The sequence below is a fragment of the Cervus elaphus genome, chromosome X (genome assembly GCF_910594005.1).
Source record: "Cervus elaphus chromosome X, mCerEla1.1, whole genome shotgun sequence".
NCBI classification, from domain to species: domain Eukaryota; kingdom Metazoa; phylum Chordata; class Mammalia; order Artiodactyla; family Cervidae; genus Cervus; species Cervus elaphus.
This window is the reverse complement of record NC_057848.1, coordinates 125,024,418-125,047,226: the sequence shown is the minus strand read 5'-3', so window position 1 is coordinate 125,047,226 and position 22,809 is coordinate 125,024,418. Positions and strand designations below refer to the sequence as shown.

Genomic DNA, 22,809 nt, shown 5'->3' with positions numbered 1-22,809 from the left:
TCCATTGAGTTGATGATACCATCCAACCATTTCTTCCTCTGTTGTCCACTTCTCCTGCCCTCAGTCTTTCACAGCATCAGGGTCTTTTCCAATGAGTCAGCTCTTCACATCAAATGGCCAAAATATTGGAGCTTCAGCATCAGTCCTTATAATGAATATTCAGGGTTGATTTCATTTAGTATGGACTGGTTGGATCTCCTTGTAGTCCAAGGGACTCTCAAGAGTCTGCTCCAATACCACAGTTCAAAATCATCCATTCTTTGGTGCTCACCCTTCTTTATGGTCCAACTCTCACATTCCTACATCACTACTGGAAGAAACACAGCTTTGACTATACGGACATTGTCTGCAAAGTGATGTCTTTGCTTTTAATACACTGTCTATGTTTGTCATAGCTTTTAGTTGAAGGAGCAAGCAACTTTTAAAATCACAGTCCGCAGTGATTTTGGAGCTCAAGAAAATAAAGTATATAACTGTTTCCATTTTTCCCCCTCTATTTGCCATGAAGTGATGGAACCAGATGCCATGATCTTAGTTTTTTGAATGTTGAATTTTAAGCCAGCTTTTCAAATTTTTATTTATTTTTAATTGAAGAATAATTACTTTACAGAATTGCCTTGGTTTCTACCAAACATCAACACAAATCAGCCATAGGTTTACCCATGTCCCCTCCCACTCTCCTCTTTCACCTTCATCAAGAGGCTCTTTAGCTCCTCTTTGCTTTCTGCCTTTAGGGTGATGTCATATGCATATCTGAGGTGACTCATATTTCTCCTTTCTGATGGAAATGCAAACCAGCAAACTTATTTTCTTCCAAGAGTCACTTTCTAACTCAAGTTTTCTTTATACCCAGAGCCTACCAAGACCTCCTCTTGGTGAATGCTCTCCATAAACCAACTTGAGGCAGTGTATTCTTGTCTGCTCACTAACCAGCTGACTGAGGTGGGGGTACCATTTCCCTGACACTCCATTCAGCTTAGTGAACCTTTGCTCCAACCTGCAACAATGACAAGGCAACTCTGCACAGCTCCTGGGCAGATCAGAGCCTATGCTTAAGCAGAGCACAACCTCGGGCTGCAGCTCTTAACAGCTTTCCTAAAAGGAACAGGCTTTAAGTTGTGAGCTACTCTCAGTGTTCCCAAAAGCTTAACAGAAATCACATTTATGTAAGACAGGCCACAGAGGTTATTAGTCAAGAAGCACAGTGTTTTCAATAGCAAGAATATTGCCAGGCATGATATTAACAGGAGGAAATCATAAAACCATGCCTTGGGACATTGTGGACCACAGGTCTGTCTGGAGTAAGTAGCACATGACAAAAGAAGCGCAGTGACTTGTGAGGGCCTGAGAAGTACAAAGAGAGGAGGGAGACTAACATTGCTGTGGTAAGCTATGTGCCTAAACTATCTCCAAACTGGAATCTTTATAGCAACTTTCAAATACCAGTGAACCTAGAGAGAGATTAATTCTCCTGTTGAATGTCAGTATTGGGGCTCACACTTTCAGATTTCTAAGTTCCACCTGCTGCCAATAGCATACCTCACAACTGCTCCAGTTGAGTGCACATTTGGTGGTGCAAGGAGGGTTAACACGAAAGGAAGTGTTGTTGATCCCTTGGGATAGGAACAGAAGGGAAAGAGATGAGAAAAGGGACAGATGTGTGGAAGGTGAAGGCAAGGCTCCTTACACACGTTGCTAGGTTTTCTATACTTGGCTTCACCTCTTCCAAGCTGTGTCAAGTCCAGCACATTATTTAACCTTCATAGGCCTCAGTTTCTCCATCTGTGAACAAGCATATCACAGTGGTATTGTGAAGATTAAAGGGAAATAGCTCATGCAAGATGAGGTAGGTTGGTAATTTCCCCCTAGTTCTCAAAGATGTCCACATCCCTATCCCCAGAATCTGTGAATATGCTACTTTATATGGCAAAAGGGAATTTTGCGGGTGTGATTAAGTTCAGGATCTTTAGAGAAGGTTTATCCGGGACCCAAGGTAAATACAGAGTCCTTACAGAAGGAGGATAGCAGGGTTAGATTCAGTAAAAGACATAAGGGTGGAAGCAGAGATCAAAGAGGAGAGAAGATGCTACATTCCTGGCCTTGTAGATGGAGGAAGAGTGTATGAGCTTAGGAATGTAGGAGGCCTCTAGAAGCTGGAGCAGACAAGGAAATGGATTCTCCCCTAGAGCCTCCAGAAGGGACATAGACCTGCAGGCACATTTTAGACTTCTGACTCCCAGAACTCTAAAATAATAAATTTGATTGCCTTAAGCCATTAAAGTTGTAGTACTTTGTTACATCAGCAAAAGTAAACTAATGCATAAGGCATATGTGTACCTCACTCCTCAGGAGTGCCTAATGAATAAGAACTATGATTACTGTTCAGGTGAATTTATATTATTGCCATATTTTCAGTGAAAGTATTGGGAGGGACTAGAGAGGGTTACGACACTGGACTGGATACCTTGGCAGTAATTCTTGTGGGTTTCAACACACCCTGTTCTTCCCTGGGGTTGTCTAGTAACCATCCTATTCCAGACATTGTCCTGGCTATAGTCTAAGTTTCCTTAGGCATTGCTCTCACCTGGGTAGACATTGCCATAGTCACGACCTGGTTGTAAGTGCTGGTGGTAGGATAGAGATGGAAATTCAGGGGTCACCCACACCACTCCTAAGCTCTAACTAATCATCTTTCAGTTGCCTGTAGGCCCTGCTCTGATTTTTGCAAGTGCCTCCCAAGGGCAGAGAGGGCACTTGGGCCAGTTACTTCATTTACAACAACCCTTGAACAGACTACAGGCCACTACTACTTGAACAAGTGAGTCTGACCCCATCTGATGGCTCTCTTTCAAGGACTCCGCACTATTTCTAGTCTGTTGAAGAAAAATTTCTCTGAATCATTTCACAGTGCAAGCCTGGACTTATTTTACAATTTCCCAGAATTAGGGTTTGTCAGGAAGTCTATAGCCTGTGAATCCTACTATCATGAAACAAAAGCCATGTAGTTACTTTTGAGGATTATTTGCTGGGTTTGAGGATAGAACGTTTTACTGCAAATTAATCACAAACATAAGGATAAGAATAAGTTTAATATTGCGAACATCTGCATAACCAATGCCCTGCTATGTCAGATTTAAAAATTAGGCCCTCCCTTGGTCTCATTTTTACATTGCATGCATGCTAAGTTGCTTCAGTTGTGTCTGAATCTTTGGGACCCAATGGACTGTAGCCCACAAGGCTCCTCTGTCCATGGGATTCCCCAGACAGGAATACTGGGGTGGATTGACATCGCTCCTCCTTGGATCCTCCCGACCTAGGGATCGAACCAGTGTCTCTTATGTCTCCTGCTTTGGCAGGCGAGTTCTTCACCACTGGTGCCACCAGGAAAAAGCCCTAAGCCTTCATTTTACCTCTTCTGAAACCAACACCACTCTCTCCTTCTTTAGTGGGGTTTGCTATCATGAATTCAGTAACTATTATATCCAAGTCGATTTGTACATATTTGCTACCTATTTCTGTGTTAGTATACATTATATAGGAATTTTTAGAATGTTTTTGCAAGTTGGCAAATGTAGCTCGAGGTCCTTTTCATGTTGCATACTATTTCTGTCAGTATTTGCAATTTATCTTTCTCCTGATGATCCAGACTTTTGCAGTTTCCTTGTTTTTTTCCAGAAAAATAAAAACAAACAAAAAAAGCAGAGCTCTTATCAGTCTTTCTGTACCCGTCCTCTAAGAACACAGCACAGATCTCTAGGGTCACCATTTAAGAGTGGACTTACTGGGTGTATCTGCATGGATGTATTTAGATAGACCACAAGGTTTTCTGCTCCATTTCATTTATTAAAAATAAATAGATGCTTCTATATACAATTTTCACTTCATTCTTTTTCCTAATCAGCAATAATATATACTTGACTCATATCTGTAATTCTTTCATTATAATGACTGAATGACGTCCCTTGCAGTAATTTTACCATAATCTCTTCAGTCATCCATCTGTTGGCCTGGTACACTGTGTCTCCTAGTTATTTGCCCCCTCTGCAAGCAATACTGCAATAACAATTGAATCACTTGTGTACTGGGATTTTGTTTAAAAGAGTGGTATATCCAATGGAGTATGAGAGCCAAGTTTATGTTCAGGATTTTTGATAAATGATTAAAATCTTACTTCTACTTCAGTTGAAATCAAGGTGGTTTACCACTTTCTCTGAATCTTTTTTTTTCATTTATTTTTATTAGTTGGAGGCTAATTACTTTACAATATTGTAGTGGGTTTTGTCATACATTGACATGAATCAGCCATGGATTTACATGTATTCCCCATCCCGATCCCCCCTCCCACCTCCCTCTCTACCCGCTCCCTCTGGGTCTTCCCAGTGCACCAGGCCCGAGCACTTGTCTCATGCATCCAACCTGGGATGGTGATCTGTTTCACTATAGATAATGTACATATTTTGATGCTGTTCTCTCGAAACATCCCACCCTCGCCTTCTCCCACAGACTCTGAATCTTAAATAGGAAACGAAGATGTGTCTGATTAAATAATTCTATGATGTATAAGGGTGGTTGAGTATTATCCCAAAGCCACTAAAATGGGATAGAACTTAATTATTTCCAGTGAGGGACTGATCAGGTCATATCAGTGATTTAGCAAAGCTTCTTTGGCTGCAGTGTAGAGAATAGACTCTGAGGGAGGTGGGAGTGGTGGATGGAAAACCACATTAGAGGCTGTTGCTTTCATCTCAGCTAATGATGTTGGTACTTGAAAAAGAGGGTTGGCAGTGAAGATGGAGAGAAGGGAATGGATACCAGAGTGATTTGAAGACCAAATCAGCAAGTCTTGGAGATTGCTTGGATCTGGTTAGTGAGGGGAATAAACAGGTTAAGGGGGCCTCCCAGTCTTCTGGTTTGGGTAAGTGATGATATTAGGGATGCAGGAGGAGAAGCAGATTGGTTGTCTTGCTCTTCTCTTAGGTGCCTTGACCTTTTAGGAGAAGAGTGGAAGGGCTTTGTTAGGTTTAGTAGGATCATTGGATTTCAGATGGCTGCAGAAACTTCACTATTGTTCAGCCTCTCCCAGCACAGTGGTAATTGTGGGAAGACTAGATATCATCCATGGCATTTGTGCCTTGGAGGAAATTCTCTTGGTTTTCCCTGGTGGATCACCTGGTGAAGAATCCACCTGCAATGTGGGAGACCTGGGTTTGATCCTTGGGTTGGGAAAATCCCCCAGAGAAGGGAATAGCTACCTACTCTGGTATTTTGGCTTGGAGAATTCCATGACTGTTTAGTCCATGGGGTCTCAAAGAGTCAGACACAACTGAGTGACTTTCACTTCATACATGGCTTCCCTGATAGCTCAGTTGGTAAAGAATCCACCTGCAATGCAGGAGACTCTGGTTCAATTCCTAGGTCAGGAAGATCCACTGGAGAAGAGAAAGGCTACTCACTCCAGTATTCTGACCTAGTGAATTCCATGGACTGTATAGTCCACGGAGTCGCAAAGAGTCAGACATGACTGAACAACTTTCACTTCACTTTAAGCAAGGATAAGTCCATACTGTCTTTCCTACACTTTTCTCAGAATCACAATTCCCCCTGCCCCAAAACCCAAAGTGCATCTGTTAGTTGACTCTATATCATCACAGGAGTGATGGTGCTGCCTAAAATTCTTCCTGAGATTCTGTGAGGTCTACAGTGTGCCTACTCACCTCAAGTGACATCAGTGGTAGTCTGAACAAAAGATGCCAAGTATCACACCCATGAAATCAGTCTGTGTGCTCTTGTGAGCCCTAGGTGAATGCCACTGGTAGACTTTAGGGTGCTTCCTTGGCTACTCCTAGACATACCAAACATTTTCCTATTGGGAATTCCCCCCTTTGTGCTTTCTGTTTAAGGGTGGGAATGACTCTGAGGGATAGGTGGAATATCTGCCTCTGGAAAATAACCTAAGCATGCAGTCACATTAAAATTCCCTCAGATGTTAACTGAAATGTCACTATTCTTAGGCAATTGACAACTGTTGCATTTATTTTCTCAAGATATATCCTAGATCCAGCATATTATTATTGACATTGTGAATAATAATATGCTGGATCTAAGATACAGTATTCTTGCCTGGGAAATCCTAAGGACAGAGGAGCCTGGCAGTCCAAGGAGTCACAAAGAGTCATACATGACTGAGTGACTGAGCACAATTACAAATAACTTCCTTCTGCTATTTTTATTGTGCATTATCTCAAAATTAAAATTAATCATTCAGTCTCATTAGGACAGGGGTTTCCAGATTCCAGGATCTAATGCCTAATGACCTGAGGTGGAATTGATGTGATAATAATAGAAATAAAGTGCACAATAAATGTAATGTGCTTGAATTACCTAAATGCAACACCCTTGCCCCCACAGTCCATGGAAAATTTGTCTTCCATGAAACTGGTTCTTTGTGCCAGAAAGGTTGAGGAGTGCTGCATTAAGATGCTCGATGTAGATATGAGGCATCTGAGGTATCTGAGGCCTGATATCAAATCCCTGACAGGTGATGGAGTCAGGACTTTTGACCCATTTCCCTGATCCCACTGATATTTTCATTTTATCTTCAGAGTCATTAAATGAGGTTGTTTCTGTTACCACACCCTTACAGGGTTTCTTATTGAGATTTATGTAGAAAGAGAATGCTGCTTTCTCTGACTTTATGCCACCTCCCTTCTCCTTATCCAACTTTATCTTGCATGTAGACATAGGAAATTCCTCTGAAGGGTGAGTCCCTACTCATTTTTCACCACCAGACTAAACTCTTCAGATGTTGCATCTGACTTCTTGCTACCTCAATGGGGCCTGGTAGTCCATAGAAAGTCCTCAAAAAGTGAGACTTGATGTACCGAATGAATGAATGAAAGAATGTATAAATGAGGTAACTTGCCTTCCTACCTCAGCATCACTAGCTGGAGCCATACTGTGTTTGACATTCGGATCCCAGATTGCCTAGATCTTGGGCTTGTCCTGGCCAGGGAGGGGGAGACCTTGTGGACTCAGCCTCCAGTGTGTATGCACACCTGTGTGCACAAAGGCCTGTAGTTATCCATCATTTACAGATGCACACTCGCCATGTCGTTTCCATTTCTGTGTAGTTTCCAAGATTGGTCCCTCTGGTTTAAGTCATCAACTTAGTACCTATCTGGTCAGGACTTGACATACATTGTCTCATTTAATCCCCAGAACTTTATTTAAAGTTGAGCACTGTCATTTATGTCTTATAGATGTGGAAGCCTGACTTCTTACATAGGTAAGAGGCATGGATACAGAGGAGGAATGGAGTAAAGTATCTTTAATAATTGTGATCATTTCCTGAATAGCTTCTCTGTGCCAACCATTTAGCATACATTATTTTACTTAATACCAACAGTAGCCCTATAAGGTAGTTACTATTATGCCCATTATTCTGCAGATGAGGCATGCTAGACATAACAAGAGTATACGACTTACTCAACATCAGAGTTAAATTGTCTCGTCTGGGTTTGAGCCCAGGTTTGTCTGATATTACAGACCAAACCCTTATCACAGTACTAGGACTGAGGCATGGGAGCAGTCTAAAGGATCAAGGGCTGGTTGTGTCAAGGATTGGATGGTAACAGGCAACTGAGGGAATCCCAGGTAAGCATAACCTCACTCCTTACCTCAGAGTGCTCAGAATTCTGGACAAATCTTAGGCTGGGTCTTATCTGCAGGCCAGTTTCATCTATTTCACTGTTGCCAGCAGTTAAAAGTTTCTGATTTTTATAAGTTTAGTAGCCTAGGTGTTATAAAAATGTTTTACTTCCTTGTTAAAATATATTCTCTGTTGATGATGGAGGTATATATATATATATATATATATATATATGTATAGTTCTTTTGGCACAGACTTTGTTGCTATATGCAATCTCTGATGTTCTAGCTCCTGAAAACATTGTTGTGAAGAAATACCCCTGGATAGCACTTATATAGGCATCAGGGCCAATGTGGTTCCATTCCCTCAGTGACCAGAGAAGCAAAGCATTAGATAGGCAATTAAATGTTATACAGTGAGCAAAGAGCAGTAAGGAGAAATCAAGAAATTTTCAAACTTGGTCAAGAATGTAAAGTGTGGTTTTAAACAGGTAAATGAATCATATCAAACTCTGTTCATCAAGCATGGAATTTTTTCGATTAGGGCTGCCTAATAATAGGACATAATATCAATTAGGATTTTCTTGTAGTAGTTCAGGTATATCAGGATGAGGCAGGTTATGATGGTATAACAAATGCTTCTCAAATGTCAGTATCTTTAAACAATATACAAACGTTTTATGCTCATGTTATATGTCTACTTTTAGTGGGAAGAGTGCTATTTTTCAACACTGTTTTCAGTTAGGATCATTTGCTGAGAGAACCTCACTAGTGTATTTTGCAGGTCATTGTGTCAGACATTAAAGGAATGTGGCACCTAATGCCCCATTTCTGAAAGTCTTCTCTCCAGAAGTGACACAAATCACTTTTGCTCAGGTTTCATAGGAAATCTTTTCATGAAGCCATCCCTAACTTTAAGTGGCTACTGAAGTGCAATTCTATCAGATTCAGAAATTAGAGTCTAATGTATTTAGTGGACAGAATTTTCATCTGCCAGTCAGGCAATAGAAGATGATTAGCTTAAGTAGCTGGTTATTTAGGTGTTTCAACACTGTTGATAATATTTTCACCTCCATACATTGCTTTCTGCTGTCCTCTACTGTGTCCTCTTTTCAATCTCTGAATTACTTCTTTGGTGTCCTCATTTTTAATTAAAATATAATTGACATATATCATTGTGTAAGTTTAAAGTGTACAATATATTTGATTAGATATGTTTAAATATTGCAATATTATATATACATTTATATATTACAATATTTGATTACAATTATATAGTATTACCTAACACCTCTTTTCCATCATATAATCATCATTCCCTTTTGATGTGGGGACTTAAGATCTATTCTTTAAGAGTTTGCAGTCAAGATGGTGGGTTGGAAGACCGTGAGCTCACCTTCTACCATGGGCACACTAACAACTATTTACAGACCAAGGGTTGATGATAAAGCCTGAAATCTAGCAGAAAAGATCTACAACTAAACCTATAAAGATGGAACCATAATGAAATAGGTAGGAGGGAAGGAGTTAATAATAATCAAGTTGATATAATCAAGACCCACAAATGACAGGATAATTAAAATGACAGAAGTTCTCCACAAGGATAGAGGGATCTGAGTCCCACACTGGGTACCCCAACCCAGGGGTCTTGCACCAGAAAGATGAGCCCCCAGAACAATTGCATTTGAAGGCCAATAGAGTTTAATTTTGGAAGACCCACAGAGTTGTGGAGGGGCTTCTCAGGTGACTCAGTGGTAAAGAATCTGCTTGCCAATGCAGGAGCCACAGAAGTGGGTTCAATCCCTGGGTCAGGAAGATCCCCTGGAAGAGGAAATGGCAACCCACTCCAGTATTCTTGCGTGGAGAATCCCATGGACAGAAGAGCCTGGTGGACTACAGTCCATGGGGTCTCAAAGAATCAAACATTTCTGAGTGACTGAGCATGCACATATAGGGCTCCATAGATAATAGAGATTCCACTATTAAAGGACATATGCAATATCTCACATGCTTTAGGAGCCAGGAAAGAAGCAATAATTTGGAAAGATCATAGTTTAGGCCCACCTGCTGTTTTTGGAGAGCCTCGCCTAGAGGCAGCATACAACTCAACATAGACACTGGTAGGGACATAGACACTGGTGGCAGCTGATTTTGGGAGCTTGTTGTACCAAATGGATGTTGAGACTAGCAAGGGCCATTTTGGAATCCTTCCTTCAACTTATCAGCACTGGAACCTGACCCCACCCACAAGCTTGTTTGCATCAGTACTGGAATGCCTCAAACCAAGCAACTAGCTAGGAGGTAACACAGCCTTACTCATCAGCAGGACCACTGCTTTAAGATCCCCTGATCCCTCAGCTTAATGAGACATAGTCCTTTCCATCAGAGAGCCCAGAACCTAGCCCTGCACACCAGTGGGCCAGCACTAGCCCTGAGACCAGCCTCACCTGTTAGTTAGCAAGTACCAGACCCAGGATTCCCTAGGCCAAGGCCCAATCCAACAACAGGCCAATACCAACTCTTGGGTCCCTTAGGCAACTGTCTTGGCATCTTGTTCCACCCATCAGGGAACTGATACAAGCTTTGGAACATCCCAGGGCCCTCAGCCAGCTGTGTCAACAACTGGCTCCACCAACAAGCATGATAATACCAGCTTTGGGACTCCAGAGTCCTTTAGACAGAGACCATGGGACGTGGTTCAGTCTACCAGTAAGTGAATACTACCCCTAGGAACCCCTAGTCCCTGTCCACCATTAGGCTGACACTAGCTCCCAGATACCGTGGACCAATTCAGACACATAGAGATCAAGACCTACCCACTCATGAACTGTTATCAGTTTGGGGACATACCAGATCATGCAGCCAGTGATGTCAGAAAGCAGATCCACCCACTAACAGACCAACCCTAGTCTCAGGACCCCTGGTGCCACAACCACCCAACTCAGAAGCCAGCTCTTCTCACCAGTGGGCCAGCACTAGCCCTGGAGTCTCTCAGGGCTCCACAGCCAGCTCCTTTGTGACCTGAGTTGTCCTACCAATGGCCAGCAGCCCCTCACTTCATGGCAAATAGATGGGGAAACAATGGAAACAGTGACAGACTTTATTTTCTTGGGCTCCAAAATCACTGTAGATGGTGACTGCAGCCATGAAATTAAAAGACACTTGCTTCTTGGAAGAAAAGGCGTGACAAACCTAGGCAGCATATTAAAAAGCAGAGACATTACTTTATCAACAAAGGTCTGTATAGTTAAAGCTATGGTTTTTCCAGTAGTCATGTATGGATGTGAGAGTTGGACCATAAAGAAAGCTGAACGCTGAAGAATTGATGCTTTTGAACTTCGGTATTGGAGAGGATTCTTGCCTGTCCCTTAGACAGCAGGGAGATCAACCCAGTCAATACTAAGGGAAATCAACCCTGAATATTCATTGGAAGAACTGATGCTGAAGCTCCGATATTTCGGCCACCTGATGCAAGGAACTGACTCATTGGAAAAGGCCCTGATGCTTGGAAAGATTGAAGGCAGGGGGAGAAGTGTACGACAGAGGATGAAATGGTTCGATGGCACCACCGACTTGATGGACACGAGTTTGAGCAAGCTCTGGGAGTTGGTGATGGACAGGGAAGCCTGGCGTGCTGCAGTCCACAGGGTCACAAAGAGTCAGACATGAATGAGTGACTGAACTAACTGATGTGGCTGGATGCTAGGAGTTTAGCTTTTTGAATGCTGAGTTTTTTTAATTAATTTATTTAATTTAATTGGAGGCTAATTACTTTACAATATTATAGTGATTTTAGCCATACATTGACATGAATCAGCCATGGGTGTACATGTGTTCCCCATCCTGTCCCAACTCCCACCTTCTTCTGCATCCCATCTGAGTTTTAAGCCATCTTTTTCACTCTCCACTTTCACCATCATCAAGAGGCTCTTTAGTTCCTCTTTGCTTTCTGCCATTAGGATGGTGTCATCTGCATATCTGAGGTTATTGATATTTCTTCAGGCAGTTTGATTCCAGCTTGAAGTTCATCCAGCCTGGCATTTTGCGTGATATACTCTTCATATAAACAAAATAAGCAGAGTGACAATATACACCCTTGACGTACTCCTTTCCCAATTTTGAATCAGTCTGTTAGTCCCTGTCCAGTTCTGCCTGCTGCTTCTTGACCTGCTTACAGGTTTTTCAGGAGACAGGGAAGGTGGCCTGGTGTTCCCATATCTTCAAGAATTTTCTGTTTTTTATGATCCATGCAGTCAAAGGGTTTTACATAGTTAATGAAGCAGAAGTTGATATTTATCTGGAATTCTCTTGCTTTTTCGATGGTCCAACAGATATTGGTGATTTGATCTCTGGTTCCTCTGCCTTTTCTAAATCTACCTTGTACATCTAGAAGTTCTTGGTTCATATACTGGTGAAGCCTAGCTTGAAGGATTTTGAGCATTACCTTGCTAGGATGTGAGATGAGAGGCAATGTACAGTAGTTTGAACATTCTTTGGCATTGCCTTCTTTGGGATTGGAATTGAAACTGATCTTTTCCAGTCCTCTGGCTACTGCTACTTTTTCCAAATTTGCTGGCATATTGAGTGTAGCACTTAATAGCATCATTTTAAGATTTTAAATAGGTCAGCAGGAATTCCATCACCTCCACTAGCTTTGTCCATAGTGATGCTTCCTAAGGCCCACTTGAATTCACTCTCCAGGATGTCTGGCTCTAGATGAGTGACCACACCATCATAGATATCTGGGTCATTAAGATCTTTTTTGTACAGTTCTTCTGTGTTTTCTTGCCACCTCTTCTTAATATCTTCTGCTTCTTTTTGGTCCATACTGTTTCTGTCCTTCATTGTGCTCATCTTTTCATGAAATGTTCCCTTGGTATCTCTAACTTTCTTCAAGAGAGCTCTAGTCTTTCCCATTATGGTGGGTTTATTCTAAAACATAAAATTATTTCATATTTGTTTCTATCTCTTATGTTCTAACAAGTATAAACCCTATACTTGTATTTTTAAATTAATGACATATCTGCTTTTTACCTTTTAATGTGTTCTAGATTTGTTAGGAATTTCCTCTTGATATCAAGATGATCTCCACAATTACCCAGTCTTTTGCAGAGCCTGTTCCTACTGGTCAGTTCCATGTCTGGGCCTTAAAAAGTTTATCACTTTAAGCATAGCATGTAATATAAACAAGTAAATGATAATATTCATTCCCTTGTGTGCACGCATGCTCAGTTGCTTCAGTTGTGTCTAATTCCTCACAACCCCTTGGACTATACCCTCCAGAGCACTCTGTCCATGGGATTTCGCAGGCCAGAATACTGGAGTGGGTTGTCATTTCCTCCTACCGGAGATCTTCCTGACCCAGAGATTGAACCCTCATTTCTTATGTCTCCTGCAATGGCAGGCTGGATCTTTACCACAGGTGCCATGTAATAAGAGCCTGTGGGCTAGTATCCTAATAAATGTGATTTGTGTGAATCCCAACAACATTATGTCAGGAGTCTGTTGCCATAAATAAAGGAAGCAGAGGTTTATGGATCTTAGCACTTTTCTTGTCAAAGACTGCCTCACAGACAACTTAGTTAACCCCTGTACTTATCTGTTACTATAATTATCATATGAAATCAGTGATAGTATTTATTATTATTATACTAATCACATTAACTGATTTGTTAATGTGACTAGACTGTGAGCCCAAGGCTGAAATCATGTTTCTCTTCAGTACTTAGACCCAAAGCACCTAATATATTACAAGGCATCTATGTATCTATTTATCATCTATCTATGTATCATTGAGAGAGAGAAAGAGAGGAAGAATTATATTTTCTAAGGATAAAAAATAAATCTTCAAGAAATAGATAAAACTCATTGTAGTAAGGTACAACACTTGGCTGTAAACTCTTCACTTTTCCCACAAATTTTCAGGCAATGTTTGAGATCTCTTTCAGTTATTTACTTTCCTCCTTTTACTGCTGTCATAATGCATGATGCACAAATACATTTCCTCTACTCATATGCATTGTTCTACCTTCAACCACAGGTGGTCATTCATCATCTCTCTCCTGACCAGGTGTAATATCATGACTTTCAGTTGGGCTTCTGGGTGTGAACGGGTATGAAAATAAAAAGTCAGTAATATAAATATTGGGGCTTCCCAGGTGGCTTGCTGGTAAAGAATCCACCTGCCAATGCAGGAGTTGCCCTGGATCAGGAAGATCCCATGGAAGAGGAAATGGCAACCCACTCCAGTATTCTGGCCTGAGAAATAACATGGACAGAGGAGCCTAGAGGGCTACAATCCATGGAGTCCTAAAGAAACTGACACTACTTAGTGACTGAGCGCAAATGAAGTATGAATGTAAATATACACGACACATGTGTGCTAAGTCACTTCAGTCATGTCTCTGTGCGACCCCAGTGAATTGCAACCTGCCAGGCTCCTCTGTCTTTGGGACTCTCCAGGCAAGAATACTTCAGTGGGTTGCCATGCCCTCCTCCAGGGAAGCTTCCCAACCTAGGGGTCCAACCCCTGTCTCTTACATCTACCTGCATTGGCAGGTGGGTTCTTTACCATTTGCTCCACCTGGGAAGCCCACACCACACACACACATATATATCTAATCATAAATATGTCTAAAAACAATTTTTCAGAACTATTTGATATATTTTAAATAAGGTGCCAGTATAATTGAGCTTATGGTAAAGGACCTCTTCCTGGTTTACAGATGACCACTTTCTTGTTGTAACCTCACATGACAGAAAGAAAGATGGAGAGGGAAAACAAAGTCTTTACTCTTATTTAATTTCATGGCTACAATCACCATCCATAGTGATTTTGGAGCCCAGAAAAATAAAGTCAGCCACTGTTTCCACTGTTTCCCCATCTATTTGCCATGAAGTGATGGGACCACATGCCATGAGCTTAGTTTGACTTCATTCATATGCCAAAATCACTGCAGATGTTGATTGCAGCCATGAAATTAAAAGACACTTGCTCCGTAGAAGAAAAGCTATAACCAACCTAGACAGTGTATTAAAAAGCAGAGACATTACTTTGCTGACAAAGATCCATATAGTCAAAGCTATGGTTTTTTGAGCAGTCATGTATGAAGTGTGAGTTGAACCACAAAGAAAGTTGAGCACTGAAGAATTGATGCTTTTTAATTGTGGTGTTGGAGAAGACTTTTGAGAGTCCCTTGGACTACAAGGAAATCAAACCAGTCAGTCCTAAAGGAAATCAGTCCTGAATATTTGTTGCAAAGACTGATGCTAAAGCTGAAGCTCCAATACTTTGGCCACCTGATGTGAAGAACTGACTCATTGGAAAAGACCCTGATGCCGAGAAAGATTGAAGGCAGTAGGACAAGGGGATGACAGAGGATGAGATGGTTGGATGGCATCACCAACTCTATGGACATGAGTTTGAGCAAGCTCTGGGAGTTGGTGATGGACAGGGAAGCCAGGCATGCTGCAGTCCATTGGATCACAAAGAGTCAGACAGGACTGAATTGAACTGAACTGATGGAATATTCTATGAAGTCAGAGATTTGTACCTACAACACACTAATAAGACACATAGCAGGTGATCAGAAATTTTCTGATGATGAATGGCTGGGAAATTTGCCATTTACCTGTCTTGCTAAGATGTGCAGATACTTTCCAATATGGGCAATGACCCCATTTTACTGATTATGACTCATGCAGAATCTGAAGGACACAAAAAAACTCTAGTCTAAATTTTGCAATCATGTTTTTCAAGCTTCAAAATCTGCAATTCCTAGATGTGGGGATATCAGTGGGCCTTACAATTTCTTTATTCATTCATCCATCAATGAATGCATACATTGTTTCCACACCTTAGCTATTGTAAATAATGATGCAATGAACATTGGAGTGCATATTTCTTTTCAACTTACTATTTTTATTATCTTTGGATAAATACACAGAAGTAGACTGCTGAATCATATGGTGTTTCTATTATTGTTTCTATTATTCATTTTTTAAGGAATCTCCATACTATTTCCCATAGTGGCTGTACCAATTTACATTCCCACCAACAGGGCACAAGTGTTCTCTTTTCTCCACTTTAGGCCAACACTTGTTATTTCTTGTCATTTTGATTATATGCTGAGGTGAAATTTAACATCTGAAAGCAGGATATAGAAGGACCTCATTCATCCTGTGATAAGTTGGAACTGAGAATTTGGTTGGTTTCAGGAGTTACAGGATAAACAAAGCTCAATGAAATCCCCAAAACAGACATCAAAGAAGCCCTGTACCATATGGAGAGTGAGGTGACCCTAAGTGCAGAGGAGGGATAAAGATCACATAAATATAATATTAGTAGGCAAAGGATCCAGACTCACAGGGATTTAGTGTGAACAAATTCACAATTATGTCAGACCAATTTCTCACTGCATCTTTGGACACTGATCAAACTGGTAAGTCAAGCCAAGGCCACAGTCACTTCCTTTCTTATATTTTGGGTGTGACAATGTCATTCTGCATACAGAATGCCAGAAAATTTAGAAACTTTACAACCGAAGAACTTATAGATTTCACTTTGACTTTACTGTTTTGGCAGTTTTGTGTGTAGTTTGGTAAGGGACTAGTTTGGTAATGTCTGTTTTGTACCTTGAGAATGACACAGCCATTCCTACCACCCATATCGCTGCTGTCTATCAATCTAATTTATCTTGACCCACCCACTGAACATAATTGTCACACGCTATACTCACTGACTTTCACTGCTCCCTTACTCCTATTATCCTTCATGAAAGCCCAAACATTCACAGGCTGACTTGGCCAACCTGGAGCCTGTCTCCTCAGGAATATTATGTTCCATTTCACCTGATTGTCTCATGGCCACAGTCATGCCCTTATCATCAGGAATAAAACATAGCCATTGAATGCCATCCTATACATCCCCCTCTCTCATCACCATCAACACTATCCAGTTCTAGATCCCTTCCTCTAATGTCCCTGTGCTGACAGCTGTCAACCTCATGAAGGCCTCTAATCTACTAACCACACATGTTTGTCACTATTTATTGGGACTTCATGTTCTTTTTCCCTTCTTATCTCATTTACCTGTTATTTGAAGCCACCTCCTAGACTTTAAAGGCTGTTTCTCTTGTCTTATGCCATTTTGCTCATGTGGCAACACCTTGATAAACTGTAGTTTATCTTCCTATTTGTATGCAAGAAGCTGAGAAATACTCAGCCAAACTTAAAACATAGTTGGATGGTTTCACTTAGAATTTGTGACTGTGAAACATTATTTCCAACATTCTCTAGAGTGACCTATGAATTCCCACTCTATTACAGTATAACTAAGGAAATAAAACAACTGTAAACATACACACTGAACCCTAGTCACCCACTCAGATTCTGAATTGGTTGTATCTGATCCCTGACTCTTGTCAAATAATAAGCTCTGACCTTGGTCAACCATTAACTTGATCTTGATCACATACCAAGCTCTGAGCTTGAAATACACTAAGTTCTGATCCTGGTAACACACTGCATGATGGCTATATTCATACAGTGATCTTTACTCTGGTCACCCATCAAGTCCTGAGTCATGTCACACACTGAGCCCTATTTGGTCAGAGCCTAAGCCTGGTAAAACCTCACACCTTGAGACTACTACTGGTCACATGCTGAGTCCTGACCCTAGACATGCATTGAGCCCTGACCCTAATCACATGCTGATGCCTGACTTGGGTCCCACATTACTCCCAATGCCAGTCACACACATTCTTAGCCCTGACCCCATAAACTCTCTGGGCCCTGATTTGGTCACATACAAGCCGTGAACCTGGTCATATACTGAGCCTTAAATTTTGCCACACATTGAGCTACGACCCCAGTTCCATACTGAGTCCTGACTATGTTAACACACTAAGCCTTGACCCAGTTATTACACTTGTGCACTGACCCTGATCACACTCCTATCAGGGGCCCAGATTACATGCCAAGCCTTTAACTTGGTAATAGTCTTGACTCAGGTTGCAGTGGAGATTTGACAGGTCACACAGTGGATATTGAGCTGAGTCACTGGATGTGTCCTTATAGTGGTCAGCTGATGAGCCATAAGCCTAATAACATCATGAGTCCTGAATCTGGTCACACACTGAGTTATGACCCTGATCTCCCTGTTAGCCCTGATCCTGATCAGGTGATGAGCCTTCACTCTTGTTACGTGTTGAGCCCTGACTCTGTCACACATTGAGCAGTGACTCAAGTTACATAACAAAACCTGACTCTTTTATCATACTGATTCTTTGCTTGATAACAACTTGACAGAAGTCACCCCAGGCACATCCTGAGCCCTTAGCCTATCCATACACTGAACCCATACAATGATAAGTCCTTTAGCCTTATGCATATCACATAAAGAACCATGACAGCAATCACACATTGAGTTTTATCCTAATCACACAATTGATTCTGACCCTGGTCCTAATTTAAGCCCTAACCCAGGTCATATGCTCAGCCCTGGCTTTGCTCTCAAGCTGAGCATTGACCTTTGATAGTTGATGAACCCCAAAACTGGTCATACTCTGAACCCTAATTGTTAGTCAAATTTTCAGCCATTTACTGACTAATGAACTGGAACCCTGGTTGCAACCGATCCAGGACCCTAGTCAGCTGCTGAGCTCTGACCCAATCACATGCTGAGCCCTGACTTCTGTCACCTACTGCTGTGCTCTGATCATGGTTAGAGCCCTGATCCTAGTCAAATGTTGAGCAATGAATCTTGTCACTCAGCCCTAGCTCCATCAGTCATTCAACTCTGATTCTGACCTTATGATGCACCTTGTTTCTGGTCACCTGCTGACCACAGATCCTTGTCACACTGTGATATCTGATCCTAATAGTCTGTTAAGCCCTGACTCTAATCACATGCTAAACTCTGACCCTCTCACCAACTGAGAGCTAATCCTATAAACACACAGAGCCCTGTCACTGGTCACACTCTGAGCACTGACTCTAGTTTGATGCTGATGCCTGACTGTTCATATACTAAGCTCTACTCCTGGTCACAGAATATGCCCTTACTCTGGTCTCCCACTGAGTCTTGACTCAGATCACAAGATGAGCCCTTAGCCTGGTTACTCTGATCAAAGATACTGGTCACACAGTAAACTCAACCCTGACTATACTGTGAGCCCTGAACTGGTCACAAGCTGATCCATGAACCTTGTCACACACTGAGCCATTACTCTAGTTAGATGTTCAGAACTGAACTTAGTACATACTCAGCCTATCCCTGCTCACACTCTGATTACAAAACCCAATCATCCAACAATCCCTGACACTGTTATAATGATTCTGACCTTAATAAATTTCTGAAATTTGATGCAGATCATTTACAGAGCTGTGATCCTGGTAACATAGTAAGTCCTGAATGTGGTTACATGTTGAGCATTACCCTGTTTATACAATGAGTCCTGATGCTGGTATCACACAGAATTTGGACTCAATCATTCCTTGTGCCCTGACCCTTGTTGCCTAGTGAGCCCAGAAACACACTGGGCTGATTCAGTCCAAACATTGAGCCCTTATCTTAATCACACTGTTAGGTCTGATCTCGGTCATGCTCTGAGCCCTGATCCTTGCCACATGCTGAACTCAAATCACAAAAACATTGTGACCCCAGAATCCATACGCATGCTAAGGCATGATCATAGTATAACTGTGAGGCCAGATCTTGATCACACACTGCGCTGCAATCTGGGTGATAAACTAAGATCAAACCCTAAACACATGCTGAACACAAACTCTGGTCACAAGCTGACTACTACTCCAGCTCTCATGCTGATCCCTTACCCTACTGACATGCTGAACTCTAATACTGGTTGCACACCAATGGTGGTCATAGGGACCACTGATTTTGGTCACAGATTGGTTCCTGACCCTAAACTGGACAGTTCCTGTTCTCTTGTATGGCCATGCACTGACCCTGAAACTCTGAGTCTTGCCCCACTGACCTGCTGAGGCCTGATCCCACTCATTTTCTGGGCCTTGACCCTGGTTATACACAGATACTTCTCACTCTTTAAATACTGAACCTGGTCATATCCTGCACACTGGCACTAGGTAACCTATGAGCCTTGAAAACATTCAGACGCTGAGCATTGAACTCTGTCAATTTCTGTCTATGGTCACACACTGAGCACCAACCTCAGTAACACTATGAAAACTGATCAAGATCACACTGAATCATGTTCCCAGTTGTCTTCTGAACACTATCCCTGGTCACAGTTGCATGCTTAGCCCAGTCTTGTCAGGCACTGAACTCTGACCTTCATCACATTCTAAACTCTAACCCTGATACACACTAATTCCTGACTCACTCGGCAGAAAACTGACTTCTGTCACACTATGTGCCCTGTCCCCTGTTACTGACTTTGTTCTCATCTATGGTCACCTACTGAACACAAATACACCATGTTTGTGACTCTAGACACATGTTGATTCTTAAAACTGGGCAAACAGTAACCAGACAAAAACACCAAATATCTATCTATGATTTATCTATCATCTGATGTTTATATCTATATCTATACCTCTCTATATTAAAAATATATATTCTATATCTAATCCCTCTCTAAATAGACATACATATACATATGAATACATGGACTTCCCCTGTGGCTCAGCAGTAAATGGTCTGCCTTCAGTGCAGGAGCTGTGGGAGACATAGGTTTGATCCTCAGGTCAGGAAGATCCCATGGAGGAGGGCATGGCAATCCACTCCATGGGATTGTCCTGGAGAATCCCAAGGACAGAGGAGCCTGATGGGTTATAGTCTGTAAGGTCGCAGAGTCTGACATGACTGAAGTGACTTAGCACACATGTACACATATATGAATACATATGATTATATTCATATACATATGAATATATACACTAATTGCATTTGGAGAGTCTCTATTTTTCTGAGTGCCACTCAAAGCAAGCAACTTTTGGGGTCACTTGGTAAATGGGTTCAGAAAATGCCCCAAAGAAAAAAAATGTTGCTTCTAAAATTAGAAGGCCCCATTAGCATTATTCCTCTTTTTTTCTCGTGAAGGAACAGACCATTTGGAACAATTTACCCTTTTCTTTTGTTGATGTTGTCCAGTTGCTAAGTACTGTCTGACTCTTTATGACCCCTTGAATAAGAGCATGCAAAGCTCCACTGTCCTGCACTGACTTACAGAGTTTGCTCAAATTCATGTCTATTGAATCAGTGATGCTACCTAAACATCTCTTCCTCCACTACCCTCTTCTAATTTTGCCTTCAATCTTTCCCAGCATCAGGGTCTTTTACAGTGAGTTGGCTCTACATCAGGTGGCAAAGTATTGGCGCTTCAGCTTCAGCATCAGTCCTTCCAAAAAATATTCAGGGTTGATTTCCCTTAGGATAGACTGGTTTGATCTTATAGCAGTTCAGGGGACTCTCAATAGTCTTCTCCAGCTCAACAATTTGAAAGCATCAATTCTTCACTGCTCAGTCTTCTTCATGGTCCAACTCTCACATCAGTACATGACAACTGGAAAAACCATAGCTTTGACTACAGACCATAGTCAGCAAAATGATGTCTCTGTTTTTTAATACACTGTCTAGGTTTGTCATAGCTCTCCTTCTAAAGAGCAAGCATCTTCTAGTTTCACAGCTGCAGTCACCATCCTCAGTGATTTTGGAGTCCAAGAAAATAAAACCTGTCTCTGCTTCCACTTTTTCTCCTTCTATTTACCATGAAGTAATTCCCAATCCCAAAGAAATGAAATGCCAAAGAATGCTCAAACTACTGCACAATTGCACTCATCTCACACACTAGTAAAATAATGCTCAAAATTCTCCAAGCCAGGCTTCAGCAATACGTGAACCAAGAACTTCCAGATGTTCAAGCTGGGTTTAGAAAAGGCAGAGGAACCAGAGATCAAATTGCCAACATCCGCTGGATCATCAAAAAAGCAAGAGAATTCCAGAAAAACATCTATTTCTGCTTTACTGACTATGCCAAAGCCTTAGACTGTGTGGATCAAAATAAACTGTAGAAAATTCTGAAAGATATGGGAATACCAGACCACCTGACCTGCTTCCTGAGAAATCTAGATGCAGGTCAGGAAGCAACAGTTAGAACTGAACATAGAACAACAGACTGGTTCCAAATAGGAAAAGAAGTACGTCAAGGCTGTACATTGTCACCTTGCTTATTTAACTAATATGCAGAGTACATCATGAGAAATGCTGGGCTGGATGAAGCACAAGCTGAAATCAAGATTGCCAGGAGAAATATCAATAACCTCAGATATGCAGATGACACCACCCTTATGGCAGAAAGTGAAGAAGAACTAAAGAGCCTCTTGATGAAAGTGAAAGAGGAGAGTGAAAAAGTTGGCTTAAAGATCAACATTCAGAAAACTAAGATCATGGCATCTGGTCCCATCACTTCATGGGAAATAGATGGGGAAACAGTGGAAACAGTGGCTAACTTTTTTTTTGGGGGGGGGGGGCTCCAAAATCACTGCAGATGGTGATTGCAGCCATGAAATTAAAAGACGCTCCTTGGAGGGAAAGTTATGACCAACCTAGACGGCATATTAAAAAGCAGAGACATCACATTACCAACAAAGGTCCATCTAGTCAAGGCTATGGTTTTCCCAGTAGTCATGTATTGCTATGAGAGTTGGACTATAAAGAAAGCTGAGCACCGAAGAATTGATGCTTTGAACTGTGGTGTTGGAGAAGACTCTTGAGAGTCCCTTGGACTGCAAGGAGATCCAGCCAGTCCATCCTAAAGGAGATCAGTCCTGGGCATTCATTGGAAGGACTGATGTTGAAGCTGAAACTCCAATACTTTGGCCACCTGATGCGAAGAGCTGACTCATTTGAAAAGACCCTGATGCTGGGAAAGATTGAGGGCAGGAGGAGAAGGGAACAACAGAGGATGAGGTGGTTGGATGGCATCACTGACTCAATGGACATGAGTTTGAGTCAACTCTGAGTGTTGGTGATGGACAGCAAGGCCTGGCATGCTGCAGTCCATGGGGTTGCAAAGAGTCAGACACGACTGAACAACTGAACTGAACTGAATAGGACTGGATCCCATGGTCTTCATTTTTTTTGAATACTGAGTATTACTGAGCTTTTTGAATACTGAATAC

General features: G+C 41.7%; 1 long non-coding RNA gene across 1 annotated transcript; it reads right to left on the bottom strand.

Moving 5' to 3' along the window:
• Positions 1–10,867: 10,867 nt before the first annotated feature.
• LOC122690806 lies at positions 10,868–22,420 on the bottom strand. Its single transcript, XR_006340109.1, has 3 exons — positions 22,357–22,420; positions 21,361–21,366; positions 10,868–10,954 (listed from the first exon to the last, which is right to left on the bottom strand). It is a non-coding gene; the product is annotated as an uncharacterized LOC122690806 (long non-coding RNA).
• Between the last annotated feature and the right edge of the window lie 389 nt (positions 22,421–22,809).